Genomic DNA, 15,174 nt, shown 5'->3' with positions numbered 1-15,174 from the left:
GTTTCAGACAAGTCCTGTTCTTTAAAATCACCCCAGTTTTTACTCTGTTGCTTTTCATTTAAGATATGTTATTCTCTTTAACAGCCTTGCCTTGTATTTCATCACTGAGGTTGCAGCACATTTATTTAGTCTACCTGAAGGGAAAGTTAGGATTTGTTAAAACCTGACCAGGTTTTCTGCTCTATTTTGATGTTTTGTTCTTTCACCAGAATAAGATGCCCGGAACAAAGATATCTGTTGTAGTTCTTTGTTCTCTAAAATTACATGGTGAATTCTGTCTCAATTTGACCTGATAAAAACAGACCTAATCCATCACTTACCTATAAAATTACAAAGTCAATACTGTAACACCAAAGCTCCATTTTCAGATGACATTATACTCTGGCAAAATAACAGCTGGAAGAATAGATTCCCTTTTATCAAAAATGCTCTCTGTATTCTTGAACTCTTTGGTCTTGGTTAGGACTTAAGCCACCTCCACACCCCTTAAGAAACCTGCTTGAGTAAAGCAGACCTGTGCTCTCAAAGCGAGTCTGGTAGATTATTTTGACAATTAGATTTCATTTTTTTCCATGGATGTGACTGCTCCTATCTTAAAAGATCCCTAATCTGGTCTAGCACTTTCAAAATGTGAATGAGTTAGGGGGATAGGAGAGAAAACCAGTCCCCTTCAAGCCTGTCCGTATGGCAGGGTTGTTCACGACGATTGGGAGGCAAAGTTCAATGACAAGAACCATTTTTTTCCCCTCCTGTCAACACAGCAGCGGCAATCCACCACACAAGATAAGAGCCATTTTCTTTGGATCACATAGCATCAAGAATATTGTCATTTAACATCTAGATTCTAGGAGCCTTCAGGCAAGTGACACTAGGAAGGGAAAAAAAGGAAGTAATAAGGTGAAAACAGCATTGCTGATTCCGGGTCCAGCTAGATGATCGTGGCAGAGAGTGTGTGGAAATATTATCTGGACAGGAGATCTGGACAGACTTGGGGAACGATTGGAGGAGAATAAAATGCAAACCCCTCAATGTCATTCCAACAACATCTCTTTTCTGCCACCGCCTCCCCTTTCTGGAGTCTGCAGCTTTCGAAAAGCCGAACCGCGCAGATCGGGAACGAGCTCTCTGCGCGCCCTGATTCCCAAAGCCACCGTACCTTCCTCCTCATGGCGCCCATCAACTATTTGTTTTCATACCTTGGACGTAATGATTTTTGTCGCATCTGGAAAAAAAAATCCAGATGGGGGCGGGGGAGGGATACGGGAATTTTCCATGCATCTGAATTGGATGCTGCAGCTAGCCTTCACCTGGGGGAACAGGCCCGCTGCCGGGCAGGGAGAGGTTGCATCCAGGGTCCAGAACCGGGGTCCAGCCCTGGGGTCCAGCCTGGGGAGCTCTGAAGCCCAGTTTGGGGAGGCGCAACTGCAGGGAGGCTGTTTACTGGAGCTTCCCTTATGCGTGGGAAAGTCTGCCCCTGCCCCTTTGGAAGGGACTGGGCTCTGTGATAGATTGCACTGCAAGAGCGACAGAGCCTCAGCTGAGCCTCTTGCCCCCCGTTGGCCCCACGACTTGGCTATTTGAGCGATCTCACAAATCAAGGCCGATGGGCAAATGTACAGTGGAGCCCGGGGAGAAAGGCTGGCCGGAGGTCCTTAATTTTTTTTTTTTCTGAAAGCAACCGGCACTGGAGAAGTGGGAGAGGGCTCAGAGAGGGGAGTTGCTAGGGAAAAGCAAGTGCCAATGCACATATTGTTTTTGCTGTTAAATCGCCATTCTGCATCTGGAAATCGAATCGTCTATATCGCCTTTTCCTCCAGGCTTATTGGAGAAATATATAGCCCGTTCCTCTTGGGTCTCCATACATATCAGATATGGTAAGGTCCCTAGGTTAGGGGCAGACTGTGGTGTTCCTGTGTCAACTGGGAGGCTCTCTGGCATTGTGCTCAGTGCTGGTGAAAGATGCCTACTCCGATTGCCCTCCTCCCTCTCCTCAAAATTCACCTTCTCTTTGGTGATGTGTCCCTCTAGGTCTGTTGTCTTTGGACCAGCTGTCATAATGATTTAGGCCCACCTACTGTCAGCAAATCCTTGAACCTCTAAAGCAAATTCCACAAAGTCCCTATATAGCCTTATAGGCGAGGGACTTTTTATTTCCCTAAAGATGTGGGGAGAGACGAAACACCAAGCTCTAAAGTTTCTGGAGTCACCACAGTATCTTCCAGGTGCCTTTGCATGTCCAAAGAGATGAGCCTTATCCTATCGCCTCCTTCTCCTCCTCCTCCTCCACTCTCCTTCTCCTCCCTCTTTCTTCTCTTTCTCTTCTGTTTCCTCCTCCTCACCCTTCTCCTTACTCTCCTCTTCCTCACCCTCCTCCTTCTCCTCCTCCTCCTCCTCCTCCTCCTCCTCTTTTCTCCTCCTCCTTCTCTTCATCCTCCTCCTCCTCCTCCCCCTTCTCTTCCTGCTCCTCTTCTTTGCCCCCTCCCCCCATCACTGTGCCCCCTTCCCTTTGTTCCTCCTTAGAGTAACAATGACCCTAGAGTCTTTTCACAAAGCAACTTTTCCCTGCATGGTGAGTTCTTACAATCACAGCTGTTGAAGGAAATTATGGGGGAGGGAAAGGGGCTGGAGAAATTAAAAATGTGTGCGTGGTAAGGCATGGAGAGGACCCATCCCCAAAAAACCAGAGTGGCAATGTGCAATTTGCTCTCTCCATCCATCCTTCTCCCTGAAAGGGTTCGAGGAGGACAAATATGAGCCGACCAGTCGAACTGGTCAAGAAAGACATGGAAAATCAAACTCAGTTTCCTGAAAGCCTCTTCATTGGTTGTCTATGTGAATACTAATATATTCAAAGTAATGCTGGCAAATGAGAACCAATACAAAGAAGGAAATCCATTTTGGAAAAAATGAAAATCCTGTTTTTCCCTTTGGAAAATAATAAAGAAAATATGTTTTACCTTTGAAAGACTAGTTACAAAAAAGTGATTACTAAAAGTGCTCAGCTGCCTCAGTTGCACTCCCCCAACCTCCCCCCCCAACCTCCCCCCCCAACCTCCAACGGCCCACAACACTCCTCCCTTTGGGCAATCAGGAATACCCCTCCCCTTCCTGAGGCCTGAAGACTTAGGCAGAGCAAATCCTTTTTTGTTGCCTGCTGGGCGGCAGAAGAAAGGCTAGCCTGCTGCTGATTTCTCATCTCGGATTAATGACCATCGGTGACTCCCGTTAAGATGGGAAAACTCATTTAGTTCAGGACATTGAATAACATCTAAATTCAAAGGCTGAGAATGTTAATCTAATTGTGCTGAATTAGCCTCTGGAGAATTTGACAATATAAACTTCATAAGGCATCAATGGCAGCTTTTACAAAGGGAGTCAGCAACTTCAGGGATGCCCCCCTTCTCCCCGGAGAAGTTTCATTATAAAGCTGGGGCTGGGCCTGGGGTCACACAGCAAGGTCTTATTGTTCAAATCCCATATCCTATCTGCATGAATTTGAGAGCTACTGCTGGGGCAGGTTTAAGTCACATCTGGACTTAATCGGGAAGCGTTCCCTGGCTTGGTTGAAAACATCGTAGCTGGGTAGGAGGAATCCCTCTTCCAATCTGCCCTGTTATTTGCTTACTTGCAGCCAGGTTTACAGGTTCAAGCTGGCTCTGAGACCTTGGCCAGTCCAGTATTTCACCCATATTTTTCTGGGATCTAGCCTTCTTGCCCCAGCCAGTGGACTCAGCCAGACGGATGGTTAAGTTAGTTGCTCCTTGCAGTGGTCCCTTCATCTCCATGTTAGAGATGAAGACACAAAGGCCCAACTGAATGCTCAAGGTCAGACAGTACAATGAATGGAAGGTGGGGTGGAGGGATGGAGAGAGGAAAGGGAGAGGTAAATCCTAGATTTTTCTTTTTCATGGTATTTGTTAAGCATTTACTATGTGCCAGGCATTACACTAAGCACTGAGGTAGATACAAGAAAATTGAGTTGGACACAATCCCTGTCCCTTATGGAACTCACAATCTTAATCCCCATTTTGTAGATGAGGGAACTGAGGCACAGAGAAGTGAAGTGACTTCCCCAGGGCCACACAGCAAGTAGTGGAGCCAGGATTAGAACTAGATCCTCTGACTCCCAAGCCCTTGGTCTAGCCACTAGACCATGGTGCAAGCTCGTCTCTGCACCATAAACTCGTAGGCAGGGAATGTGTTATATTGTTATAATTTCCCAAGTGCTTAGTACAGTGTTCTGCACACAGTAAGTGCTCAATTATGATTGACTGATTGACTGTCGGCTACCCTGTTACCTCCTAAGTGATCATGGGTTATCCCAACACAATTTTGATGAACAGACTGTCCTTTTGGATAATAATGATAATAATTATGACATTTGTTAAGCACGTACTATGTGCCAGGCACTGTTCTAAGTGCTGGGGTAGATACAAGCTAATTGGGTTGGACACAGTTCCTATTACACATAGGTTTTACCGTCTTAATCTCCATTTTATAGATGAGGGAACTGAGGCACTGAGAAGTGAAGTGATTTGTCCAAGGCCACATAGCAGATAAGTGGCAGAGCCGGGATTAGAACCCATTAGACCTTCTGACTTCCAAGCCCATGCTCTATCCACTAGGCCATGCAAAGCTCTTCCCCCTCCCAGCTCACTAAAAAACCTCCAGGCCATGAGGTTCCTGAAAAGAGCCTGATGTTTGCTCTTTTAGCCTTTTTAACTCTGGATCTACCAGTTCTTTGTCCCGTAACAATGTCTTAACTAATGTAGGAGCAAGAACCAAGACTAGAAACATTTCTCCCTCTGGGGTCTGAAGGACTGCATAGCAGCCGACAGTCTTGAGACACCACAAGGCAGCCCGAACCATCTTAGCAATCAGAGGCATGGCCCTTCGGGAAGTCCATGGGACTGTGAGTCAGAAGACCTGGATTTGAGTCCCAGCTCTGCCACTGACCTATTGTGTGACCTTGGGATAGTTATGTAACATCTCTGGGCTCAGTCTCCTCACCTGTAAAATAGGGATAAAATAGGTGGGAGCCCCATGTAGAACAGGTATTGAGTTTAAACACATAATCTGGCATCCACCCCAGTGATTAGCACATGGTGGGGGAGAGGGAACTTCATAAATACCATAATTCCTTTAATTCATTCATTCATTCAATCGTATTTATTGAGCGCTTACTGTGTGCAGAGCACCGTACTAAGCACTTGGGAAGTACAAGTTGGAACATATAGAGACGGTCCCTACCCAACAGTGGGCTCACAGTCTAGAAGGGGGAGACAGAGAACAAAACAAAACATATTAACAAAATAAAATAAATAGAATAAATATGTACAAATAAAATAAATAAATAGAGTAATAAATGCATACAAACATATATACATATATACAGGTGCTGTGGGGAGGGAAAGGAGGTAAAGTGGGGGGGATGGGGAGGGGGAGGAGGGGGAGAGAATGAAAACAGTTGTGAAATTGTTAATTGTGAAAACAAACAAAATTAATGATTCTGATATTAAAGTAAGTGCAAAATAGCTATTGAAAGGCCAGCTCTGCAGACTGTTCCTTTCAAATGGAAATTATTTTAAAGGCACCCTTTAAAATATTCAGTGCCCCCTTTTCAATCTTCCCAAGGGGAGACCTTCAGAAATAGTTTCAGTGAAAAATGGTCACCACTGAAACCTTCCTGAGGAGGAATAATCACTTATCAAACTTGGCAAATAAATCCCTACTCCAACCACCCCAGGCCCCATGTTATTTACCAGCCCAGGACCACTTTTTCATCCCAGCTACTTCTCCTGCAGAGGCCCCCAGGGAATTCAGTAGATTAAACGCATACTCAAAATAAAACACTCAGCTGGAATGAATCATTACTTGCCCCAGTTGTGGGTGCAAGGGCCAGGCTTAGGGCTAAACTTCCAGAAGTTTGGTGGTTTCCTCCCTTACTGGAAGATTTCATGAACCAAAGCGTGGCTGTGTGGAAAGAGCACAGTCCTGGGAGTCAAAGGACCTGGGTTCTAATCCCGGCACTGCCCCATGTCTGCTGTATGACCTTGAACAAGTCACTTCATGTCTCTGGCCTCAGTTCCCTCATCTGTAAAATGGGAACTCAATATCTCCTCTTCCTCCTACTTAGGCTGAGAGCCTTATGAGAGATAGGGACTCTGTCTGGCCAAACTATCTTGTATCTGCCCCAGCGCTAAAGTATTAAAGTACTAGGTGACAGATGCCACCAATGTTCATTTGACTCTAATGGCTTTGCCTAGGGAAACTGCTCAGCATTGCAGAAACACAGTGGCAGAGGTCTGCAAGAAGATTCCAGCTGCATCAGTAAGGGAAAGGAGTGAGCAGATTATGCGGCTTGTTTGGTGAGCCCAGTTGGAATCAATTTCAGGGACCATTGAAAGCCAAGCCACATTTCTCTTCCAGTACAGAACTTTTTACTGTGACTTTTGACCTTTGCATGGTGCAAAGAATAAGGCATCATCCTCAGGGTGAATCAGTGGTAAATTTGCTTCAAGCAGTGATAGACTTGGACTAGAAAAAATGATTGTGTTTTGAGCAGAATGATATCATTTGGGGAAAAAATAAACAACCTCAGCACTGTTTCAAGCCATACTTTTTTTAAAAAAAATAGTATTTTTTTAGGCACTTTGCTATGTGTCAGGCACTGTACTAAACACTACTTTAACCCTCTCCCATTCTGCAATGTCTCGGGTAGGTTGCCTGTTGCTCCCTCCTCATTAAGAATGATGCCACAGTGTAACAGATAGATGGAGGAAGCAAGTTCATACTTGGTCCTGGTATCTAGAAAGTCTCTTGGCCTGCTTCAACCTTTGTTGAAATCCTGGTTAAAACCTAACCAATTTGGCAAAACTGAAATCCTTGCTTATCCCTATCCTCTCACAAGACATGCAGGATTATTTGAATCATAGTGGAGTTACCACAGTGCTGAAAACAGGTTTTAAAAAAGAGAGGCAGAAGCTCCTTTACTAATGACATTTTTATGTTGGCTGTTAGTGGTGAGTCCTTTGTGAACCTCCTACCCCAACAGCGGAAGTGGAAACCAATAATACACTGGCAACAGCACTGTGTTTGTCATCTGAAAATACAGATGATCTTCTTCTCTGTATCCTTTAATGAGGTTGAAAACAGGTCTGGTGACAAGAGTATAACATCTAATTTCATTTTCTGTATCAGCTGTGCATATGCTTTCTTTCTCATTTGCTTAATTTTTGGTTTTGCTGTTACAGTTTTGCAGGCTATGTGCTGATACAGCAGTGGATTTAGTGTCCAGCATGTTTCCTTTCTATACACAATCACACAAGGGGAGCACACACCTTAATTGAATAGAAGGTGCACTTCCATTAAAGATATTATTGGATTATCTGTATCTGACATCCAGTGCATCTCCTGGTAGGGAGTCCACAGGGTAATTTACCTAGGAGCTGCTGGTATCTTTTACCAACACAAATATGTCAAAGACACTCAGAAGTTAAGCTTTTGTAGATTTTGTTTCTATTTTTAAAAAGGTGGCAATATAAAACAGGATGGGAAAAAAGAGAATATAACTGTTTCCCCTCTTGGTGACCTTCCTTTTTCCTTTCTTTGGAAAAATGACTAAGGGTGATTCACTAGTTCAATTCCTGAATCTTCCCTTAATTAGACACCATATAAGGTAAAGATAAGTAAAATGTAAACATTTACCCCTGAAACAAGGGAGTTGCTCCTGGACTTTGAATATGCAGCAATATGCCATATATGTATATATATGTAATATACTCATTTCTTTTGAAATGGAGATCCGAATATAGCTCACATACATTCTCTTCAATGTATGTATTGAAGAGTGATGGAAGAATAGATGAAGAAAAACACTTTTTGACACAAATCCCCCAGGAGTATGTAAAAAATTGGCCTGGTCCCTAACACTATCAAAACAATCAAAAGGCAAATCTTTGTTTTAAGTCCAATGTCTCCCTTTTGTAGCATATACAGGTCCAGGAGAAAAATATCAAACATTTGCAAAGTGTTCCTTAAAAAGTTGGAAGATGTGCTCTGTTTGATTAATTTGCTCTTTAATCTCTCTGGTTCAGGATTGCCTACTGCAAGCAAAAGAAAAGATTGCATTTGCATACAAATGTTACCTATTTGCCCAACTCTATAGCACTTTGCAGCTTCACCAGATACTTCAGGAGAAGCAGAACCTGACATCATTAAATTAAGTGGACCTACTGACATGCTGATTTTTTCCCAGACAGGCTAAATCTTTTCCAAGTTGCCCCTTATTTTCATTCCTCTCAAATAGCCCCATCATTTTGCATTCTAAGCTCATGGAGTCTGCTCCGCTGGTAAAACAATCATTTGAACTCCAGGTTGCTACCTCACAGCACCAAGAGACTTTCCTAGGGAGAGGACTTCTTTTGCAGTCTGTGATAAGGAGACAGTTAGGCACAGCGGCTTGACTTGGGTTCAGTCGCTTGGTTTTACAACTCAAGGTGGAAGGGGGAGGGAAGAGGAAAGCGCTTCCCCCACTAAACAGAGAAATTAATTAAACCAAAAGGAAGATCATAATTGTGTAAAAGAAATCCCAGCGATAACTTGGCACTCTCTAGCTTGTTTGAGGGAGAAAAATATTCTGGGCTTTTTTCTTTTTTTAAAAAATGAGACATTGCTTATTTCCACAGTGACTCTTAACAAACCACCAAGGCTGAAGCGAGAGGCAACCCAAATGAAATGTAAGATTAATGAACCTTGCATGTCAGGAAAGAAGAATGATTTTCCCTATTCACGTAGATGACATTTATCATTACCATCTGTGAGCAGGGCATAATTCCCTCATTTACAACAGTGCTATCTGTTTCAATACTGGTACAGGGCGGTGCTTTTTCACTTCGAACGGGACTAGAATTCAACAGCTTTGGAATGCCTCGGTTGATTTTAAACCCAGGAGGGAAAAACGAAGAAAAATCAGCAGAATACTGTTGAATAACACACACTAACACACACACTCCTCCACTATCCGAGGAGGAGTGGAGGCTGTGAGTCCGTTGTTGGGTAGGGACTTCCCAAGCGCTTAGTACAGTGCTCTGCACACAGTAAGCGCTCAATCAAATACGATTGAATGACTGAATAAGGAAGGGGGGTGGTTCAGTGAACTACTTGGAGGACAGGCAGCTGTTGGGAGAGCAAAGTTTCAGAACGAAAATACATCTCCTGCCGCTTTCTAGGCGTTGCTCGAACGGTCAGACGAAATCCCGCTCTCCAAAGCCCCGATCTTTTTTCCAAAATTCAGGCGTCCCGGCGGGAAGAGAAGCAGAGCCGGTGTACCCACGGTTTTAAGGGGAAAAAGATGGAATATTCTGAGTCCATCCCTTTCGGTTGCAACCCAAGCCGTCACCGCTAGTTGTCACTTCGCTCCCAGACAGGGGAGCCCGCGTTTTCAGCACTGCGGTTAGGGAGAATGCAGTCTTAATTAAATAAGAGTAACTCGGAAAGCTTGGTAAAGTCCTCAGACTCGTGAGAGCCTATATGCAAGGCGCGACAGGGCGAGGGAGAAAAGACCACGGCCTCCAAATCCAGCAGCCCCTATACCCACCCACCCCAGCTAGACAGACACACACCATGCAGTGAGAACCAAACGCAGCGTTTCCAACACCCGGAGAGGAAAAAAACCACCACCACCACCACCACCACCACCAGCAACAACAACAAATAAAACCCCTGGTAGAAATCAGCCTCGTCCCCCTGAAAACCCACCGTCACACAGCAATGTGGTCAGGAGAAAATCGTATACCATACCTGAAGAATACAATGGTCTCCCAGAGGTAGAGCCCAAATGTGTTGAAGCTGCACATTTTTTCAGTTCGGATGCTTTTGTAGTCCACGAGTTTTAGAGGGGGGGAGATATTGAGATTTGGCCCTTACAAAATCAGGTGAGAGAAACGGGAGGACTGTTTCACTGGAACATCGATCTATCTATCTACCTTTTTATACAATCCGGTTGTTAGCAAAAATGGGAAATGGAGGGCTGGGGAGATTTAAAGCCCATGGACAAAGTCCTCGCCCGGCGTCCAGGGTTTCAGCACCAGGGAGAGAGTATTGGTGCTTAAACTCCAGGGTGACTGTTGACTGCAGCGGTTTGGGATTTAGAGGCTTGGGTCGTTTGTTTGCTTGGGTCCGATTGCTATTTTTTCTTCTCTTTTCTCTTTACACGGCCAGATTCCTGCAGATTAAAAAAGAATTAAATTTCCTCTGCCTTCTCCTCTTTGTGAAGATCAAAACCCTGGCATCGGGCTGCCGGACCAGGCGAGGATCTCGGACGGAGAAGGACTCGTAAGCTCCTGCGATGGCTTGGAGGGGAGGTGGGGGTGGGTGGGTGGGTAGCTTCTTTAGTTAAATCCCAGGGAATGTGTCAAGGTTGGTTCTTTGCTGCATAGTCCAGAAAACCTCGCTTCCTCGTTCAACGCTTGACTGCTGTTGATTCGTGATTCCTGGGCTCCTTTCCCCCCCGAATAAGTTATTATTGCCGCAGGAAAGGTGTCCCATCGCTTGGGACTAGAGTCGAGAGAAGGACCCGGACAAGTTTCAGGGGCTGATGGGCCCAGACAGGACACGGGTGGATCAGCGGCATCTTAATTCTCAGGGCTTTCCTGTTCGGCCCATTTTTACCTCGCCAGGACTCGCCCAGATCTTGGGACTTTCTTACTGCATTAATTTACTAAACTAGAAAAAAAAGAGAGAGAACTCCTCAGCATCTTCAAACCCTCCCACTTGCAACCCTCATTGGTCTGCGGCCCCGAAAACCTGCTCTCGGCTGCGATTGGACCAATCGCATGGTAGCCCTCACAACCGGTTAACCTTCAGTATGCCAGGAGACTTTTCCTCCTCTTAGAAAAAACCCCCAGTAACAACCCCAAACTCTTTTTTCTTTTTTATAAGTTTTTTTGCATCATTTCCTTTGCTTGCTCATTTAGCTAGTTCTCAGAAAGGGAATCTAGTGGAGCCAAAAGATGCTTTGGTGAGGGGGGGAGGGAGGACTGTGAGGAAAATGCAGGGGCCCCCACTGCCCCAAGGATTTTGTTGGGGGGAGTGGCTGGGGGGAACTTAGCAGGTTGGACATTTAAAAGAAGTTTGGTCAACACCGGAGGTTGCACGTGTCCAATTTGAAATCCCAGTTTCCCATGGAAGGGCAATACCGAGGGGGTGGCCAGAAGAGGCGTTTGCCGGAAGCTGGAAGTTCAAAGGAGCTAAGGGATAGAGTGGAGATTTTTCAAATAAATGCGGGAAGGAGAACGGGATGGGATGGTGGATTTGGGATGCAGAGGAGAGATGGGTCAAGGGGGAGGGTTTGCAAACGCAAACCATGCTCAGGGACTCTGGGTTAGGCAGAATAGTCTCTCAGTTGGCACAGAAGATCAGATCCCCACCCCGAAGAAGGCAGAAATCTGTCCAAGAAGGGGCCGGCCCCGGGTGAAGGAGCCTCATGGATCCTCCACATCAAAGGGAAGATCCCTTAAATACGGCTGATTGATCGACTGATTGATTGATCACAGCCTCCCACATCAGTCAAGCTCCCACCTCTCTTCTCCAGGGCTCCTGGGTCGATGCAGCATGGCTTAGTGACAAGAGCACAGGCTTGGGTGTCAGAGGACGTAGGTTCTAATCCAGCTCCGCCACTTGTCTGCTGTGTGACCTTGGGCAAGCCGTTTCACTTCTTTGTGACTCAGTTACCTCATCTGTAAAATGGGGATTAAGAGTGTGAGCCCCACGTGGGACAACCGGATTACGTTGTGTCTATCCCGGCGTTTAGAATAGTGATTGGCACATAGTGAGCGCTTAACAAACATCATCATCATTATTATTATTAATTCGAGAGGAATGGGGCTGCAGAGTCCTGGGTAGTCCTCTCTCCGGGCCCAAAGGAGTTAATGGACTCCATCCCGCGTCCCCAGCGACCCCCCACCCCATTTCCATAGGGGACGGGATCCAGAGCGGTATTCCCAGGCTGGGCTGGACAGCTCCCCGGATCCGTCTCCTTTCGGGACGGGCTAAAGACGCGCTTCCATCCCAGCCAGCCCTGGTCCGTCCCGGGACCCCAGAGATCCGCTCCCTCCCCAGTCCTAGCAGCCCCAGCCCCTCTACATGGATCAGCTCGGCTTTCTCTCCAGCTTTCGGCCACCGGGAAGATTTTATCTGATTTCTCCTGAGCCTCTGCAGCCGAACCCGTGACTGATTCATCCGTGCCAGGGATTTTCAAGCTGGGTTCAACTTGCGGGGAGTCCCCGGGCTCTCCGTCCAGTGGCTGCTGAGTTATTATTATTATCATGGTATTTGTTAAGCGCTTATTATGTGCCAGGCACTGTCCTAAGAGCTGGGATGGATAAAAGCAAATCAGGTTGGACAGAGTCCCTGTCCCACATAGGGCTCATAGTCATTCATTCATTGAATCATATTTATTGAGAGCTTTCTGTGTGCAGAGCACTGTACTAAATTCTTGGAAAGTACAGTTCAGCAATAAAGAGAGTCAATCCCTGACCACACCGGGCTTACAGTCTAGAGAGGGGAAAACAGACATCAAAACAAGTAAACAGGAATCAATATAAATAAATAGAATTACAGATATATACACAAGTGTTATGGGGTGGGGGGTGAAGAGCAAAGGAAGCAAGTTTAGGTAATGTGGAAGGGAGGGGGAGGTGAGGAAAAGGGGGGCTTAGTTTGGGAAGGCCTCTTGGAGGAGGTGTGCTTTCAGTAGGGGTTTGAAGAGGAGAAGTGTGATTGGCGGATGTGAGGAGGGAGGGTATTCCAGGCCAGAGATAGGACTTGGGCCAGGGGTCGACAGCAGGAAAGGTGAGAAGGAGGCCCAGTGAGGAGGTTAGTGGTAGAGGAGCAGAGTGTGTGGGCTGGGATGTAGAAGGAAAGAAGGGAGGTGAGGTAGGAGGGGTCAAGGTGATGGAGAGCTTTGAAGCCAATAGTGAGAAGTTTTTGTTTGATATGGAGGTTGATAGGCAACCACTGGAGATTTTTGAAGAGTGGGGTGACATGCTCTGAACATTTCTGTAGAAAGATAATCTGGGCAGCAGACTGAAGTATGGACTGAAGTGGGGAGAGGCAGGAGGTTGGGCGGTCAGAAAGGAATTTTATTCCCCATTTTACAGATGAGGTAGCTGAGGCACAGTGAAGTGACTTGCCTAAGGTCAAACAGCAGACAAGTGGTGGAGCTGGGATTAGAACCCATGGCCTTCTGATTTCCAGGCCCTTGGTCTAGCCACTACACCATGCTGCTTCCCTCCTGCTCCCTTCCTCCCACCCTGCCTTAGCCTGTTCCCTGGGCTCTCTGTTACCATATCTTCCTCTCCTTGTTCCAACCCTCCCAGGAAGGGTGGAGGGACCATGGGGACCCTCCAGAACAGCTCCTGACTCTTTGAGGGTGTCCATCACGGGCTTGTAAGTTTCACATGAGGTTGTAAGATCCTTGAGGGCAAGGATCGAGTCTACCAGCTCTATTGTATTCTTCCAAGGGATTAGTAATCACTCAATAAGTACTCTTGTTCGAGTGACTGGAGAAGACTGGCTATGCATCCAGACTGATGGAAATCAAAAACCAGAAAATCGTTTAGAAAACCCCAACCCTTCTCACAGAGCAGCACCAAAGTGCTGCTGACGGGTTGGAAAAGGGATCCCTTCAAACATTGCTGGGGAGTGAGGTTCATTTCTAACCACGTGGATAATGCCAACAGGGCAACCATCCCACTGCTCCTCCCATTAATGTTTGATCAATCAGTGATATTTATTGAGTGCTTACTGTGTGCAGATAAGTGTCTTTGGCACTTGGAAGAGTACAGTACAATAGATGTCACTCAGAGACAGATTCCTGAGCTGGATGAGCCCTGAGTCTAGAATTTACTTCTTTCTTGTCTTGTCTTATGCCATTGAGTTGTTTCCGACCCACAGTGACATCACGGACACATCTACTCCATAACACCCCGCTCTCCAACTGCAATCATTCTGGTAGTGTATCCATAGAGTTTTCTTTGTAAAAAACACGGAAGTGGTTTACCATTGCTTTCTTCCACTCAGTAAACTTGAGTCCATGTCCTTGACTCTCTCCCATGCCACTGCTGCCCAGCACAGGTGAGTTTTGACTTGTAGCAGATTGCCTTCCATTCATTAGCCACTGCTCAAGCTAGGAATGGAATGAGTATGCTTCTGCCTGACTCTCCCTCCCATAGCCGAGACTGGTAGGGTACGGGAAACTCTCCAGGTGCGACCCTGAGAGGGTCTTAAGTCATTTTAAAATTTCTCAAACTGTAATGGTTTCTATTACATACATGGCTGTTACATGTACTATAGGTAGATGAGAAGTTCCCATCATCATCATCATCACAAATCACTGTCATCATCATCAATACTATTTATTGAACCCTCACTGTATTAAGCACTTGGGAGAGTAACAACAACAATAATAATGATGGCATTTGTTAAGCACTCACTATGTGCCAAGCACTGTTCTAAGCACTGGGGTAAATACAAGGTAATCAGGTTGTCCCATGTGGGGCTCACAGTCTTAATCCCCATTTTACAGATGAGAGTACAATGCGATGGAGTTGGTAGACACTTTTCCTGCCCACAGTGAACTTACATTCTAGAGGGAGAGACAGAGATTAATATAAATAAATAATGTATAATATATAATTTATAGATACATACATAAGGGCTATGGGGCTGAGTGTGGGGCAAATATCAATTTTTCCCTCCAGCATCATAATTGTCATCACCATTACTAGTCACTGAATGCTGAGAAGATCCTGTATATAGTACTGTACAAGATAGTGAAAAAGAGGGCCCAGGCAGACCCTGGGTTAAGGAGCTTAACATCTAATAGCCTGCACTGATAGGGACCATCAAACCCAATGTCACATTTTCAAAAATAGAATAGCTTGTTAAGAGTAACTAATCATGTTACAGCATTTTTTAGGTAGCTTAAAGCACTGTAAATGACATCCTCTGATTTGTTGCTGGAATTTTACAGATAGCAAATCACACGTACAAGCCCTCAGTGGTGAAACTGTACTTGGAAATGGTTGGTATGAACCAGGTAATGGCCCCAAAGTCAAAGTATCAATTTTGCTCAAGGTTCACATGTTGAGGTAGTAGATGTGGAAATGGTGC

The 15,174-nt window shown here is 45.6% G+C and overlaps 1 non-coding gene across 1 annotated transcript; it reads right to left on the bottom strand.

The window, feature by feature from the left end:
- Positions 1-14,146: 14,146 nt before the first annotated feature.
- LOC119920322 lies at positions 14,147-14,284 on the bottom strand. Its single transcript, XR_005448078.1, has one exon. It is a non-coding gene; the product is annotated as a small nucleolar RNA SNORA7 (small nucleolar RNA).
- Between the last annotated feature and the right edge of the window lie 890 nt (positions 14,285-15,174).

This window comes from Tachyglossus aculeatus, chromosome X1 (assembly GCF_015852505.1).
Source record: "Tachyglossus aculeatus isolate mTacAcu1 chromosome X1, mTacAcu1.pri, whole genome shotgun sequence".
In the NCBI taxonomy this organism is placed as follows: Eukaryota; Metazoa; Chordata; class Mammalia; order Monotremata; family Tachyglossidae; genus Tachyglossus; species Tachyglossus aculeatus.
Note: the sequence above shows the minus strand (reverse complement) of the source record. Positions and strands in the feature narration are given on the sequence as shown.